Raw genomic sequence first — 3,183 nt, forward strand, 5'->3', positions numbered from 1 at the left:
CGATGGAAGAAATTTTCAGTATCCTGGAGATAAAGCGGCAGCTGGACCCCAGTTTTAATTCTATTGTATTTGGTATTATTGGTATTGCTCTTTAATTCGATTGATCTTGATCATTCATTACGGATTTTAATAGTTCAAGGATTGGTTCTTTTTATTCTGCGTTTATTTCGTAGCTTTTAAAATATGCTGTACCTGAATATCAGGAGTAGGATCCCTTCTAATTTGAATTTTGCTGTATTCTTTAGTGTCATCTCGCTCGGTGCTGGATAGTCTATACAAGAGAGACAAAATCAACAATAAACCACCAGTCACATGTATACTCCATTGCATCAGTAGATAAGGGCAGCAAAAAATAAGTAAATAAAAACCAAAACCAATAACAAATAAAAACTCTCACTAAACACAGTTCAGCCAAAAGGAGCCTTTCCAACTGAATACAGTCGACCCACAGCTGTATTGTAAACTGATTGAAACAAATCGCAATACCAAAAAGTAATTAATGTACAGTAATGAAATTACTGTCTAGGTAATATATTTAGGTGATCAATATTCCAAGATCACAGGTTAAACTAAGCAAGAATTAAATGCAAGGATGAAACGTGCATGAATTGTATAAATGCCGGATGTCAGCTTGTGGGATGGGGTTCCATGCCTGTTGGACTTGATCGGTCAATGCAGGGACGGTTAATTCTGGATGAGGATGACGCTGGAACTGTCGCGCCGATGATGTCCCATATGTGCTCGATTGGAGAAAGGTCTAGTGGTCGAGCAGGCCAACGCATCGTGCTGACACTGCAGAGCATGTTGGATAACAACAGTGGTCAGTGGGAGAGAATTATCCTGCTGGAAAACACTCTCTGGAATGCTGTTCATTATAGGCACCACAACAGATCGAATAACCAGATTGACGTACAAATTTGTGGTAAGAGTCCGTGGGATAAACACTAGAGTGCTCTTGCAGATAAACGGTAGAGTCCTCCTGCTGTCATATGACCATAACTCTAAGTGAAGGTCCAGTGTGTCTAGTGCGCAGACAGGTTGGTTTCGCCGGCCAGAGTGGCCGTGCGGTTCTAGGCGCTACAGTCTGGAGCCGAGCGACCGCTACGTTCGCAGGTTCGAACCCTGCCTCGGGCATGGATGTGTGTGATGTCCTTAGGTTAGTTAGGTTTAATTAGTTCTAAGTTCTAGGCGACTGATGACCTCAGAAGTTAAGTCGCATAGTGCTCAGAGCCATTTGAACCAACCAGGTTGGTTTCAGGCCCTCAACTGCCCTCCTTCTAACCAACACGCGGCCATTACTGGCACCGAGAGAGAGAATACAACAGATCAGCACTCTGCTCTCCAATGAGCTCTCGCTTGAGTCCGAAGCTCGTGGCGTCGCGGTCGCCTTTTCGCTTCCCGAGCACGGGGTCCCGGGTACGATTCCCGGCGGGTTCAGGGATTTTCACCTGCCTCGAGATGACTAAGTGTTTGTGTTGTCCTCATCATTTTATCACCATTCATGAAGCTGGTGAGATTGGACTGAGCGAAGGTTGGAAATTTGTACGGTCGCTAATAACGGCGCAGCTGAGGGCCCCACAAACCAAACATCATCATCATCATCTCTCGCTTGATACCACTAAAGTCGCAAAGGTCGGTGGTGTGGGGTCAGTGGAATGCACGGTACAGGATATCTAGCTCAGAGCTGTCACTGAAGTACCAGATTTGAAAAAAAAACTCCTCCCGAATAGGCCATGAAGGCCCAACGGTTCCGACCGGCCGCCGTGTCATCCTCAGCCCATAGGCGTCACTGGATGCGGATATGGACAGGCATGTGGTCAGCACGCCCTCTCCCGGCCGTATGTCAGGTTCCGAGGCCGGAGCCGCTACTTGTCAGTCAAGTAGCTCCTCAGTTTGTCTCACAAGGGCTGAGTGCACCCCGCTTACCAACAGCGCTCGGCAGACCGGATGGTCACCCATCCAAGTGCTAGCCCAACCCGACAGCGTTTAACTTCGGTGATCTGACGGGAACCAGTGTTACAACTGCGGCAAGGCCGTTGGCGAAGTAACCAGATTGCAATAGTTTTTTGTGTTACTGTAGTGCCAACTGTTGCTCAGATTGCTGTTGCAGATGCAGTGCGATGCGCCAGAACCATGAACCGAAGAAGATGGTCTTCCCTCTCGGTAATGCGAGTAGAGTCCATTCGGAACCCGGTCATCTTGCGAACGTACAGTTCCGTTACATTCGCTGCCAGAAACCATGTACGGTGGCTACGTTCCTGCCAAGTCTTTCAGCGGTATCGCAGAAGGAACATCCAGCTTCTTGTAGCCCCAATACACAACCTCGTTCAAACTCAGTGACGTCTTGATAATGGCGTTTTTGTCTCCTTAAAGGCATTCCTGACTAACACGATCTCACCACTGCCAATCCCAATGGTAACTAACACTCATGGCTGTTACAGAGTGTATTTAAAGCAAACCCGATTTTCATCCTTATAGAGGTGTTATAGCGCCACTCTTATGCAACTGACACGAAATCTGAATAGACATCATCTTTCAGATGTAGAAACACGCCTACAAACTTTCATTTTTGTCACATAGCTCCTCTGTGGTACTGCGATTTTTTTCCCCATCAATGTATTTCACAAAAGTAATCAGTTGGTGACTAGTAGGTCAGCCCTGACGCAGCCATCTGCACTAAAAGATAGCGCTGGTCACGCTAACACACTCTCGTCTAATTGCGAAAACACCCCACATCAAGTAATACTCGGCCCCCGACTGCATTGTGTTCCCTGGATCCGCGAAGCCAAACACGGTATGACGCTCCAGCCGAGACAATGTCCGGTATGCACTGCAAGCCACCGAAGCAGCTAGTAATGTTTCGTTCGCTGACCCTAACTGTCTCTGCTCCATAGCGGCTGTCTGTCGCCGACTGACGCGCGTTGCTGATGATTTCTCAAGTTTCCTGCCGTCGAATCGTGCCGACACACCTAGTGAATTCTGTCATTTGTTGTTTTTTGTTATTATACAGGGTGTCATGAAATAATGGTCCAAATGGCTCTGAGCACTATGCGACTTAACTGCTGAGGTCATCAGTCCCCTAGAACTTAGAACTACTTACACCTAACTAACCTAAGGACATCACACACATCCATGCCCGAGGCAGGATTCAAACCTGCAACCGTAGCGGTCGCGCGGTTTAAG

General features: G+C 47.3%; 1 pseudogene; it reads right to left on the reverse strand.

Moving 5' to 3' along the window:
• Window positions 1-1,923: 1,923 nt before the first annotated feature.
• Window positions 1,924-2,041, reverse strand: LOC124597037 (annotated as a pseudogene).
• Window positions 2,042-3,183: the final 1,142 nt, after the last annotated feature.

The sequence above is a fragment of the Schistocerca americana genome, chromosome 2, assembly GCF_021461395.2.
Source record: "Schistocerca americana isolate TAMUIC-IGC-003095 chromosome 2, iqSchAmer2.1, whole genome shotgun sequence".
NCBI lineage: Eukaryota > Metazoa > Arthropoda > Insecta > Orthoptera > Acrididae > Schistocerca > Schistocerca americana.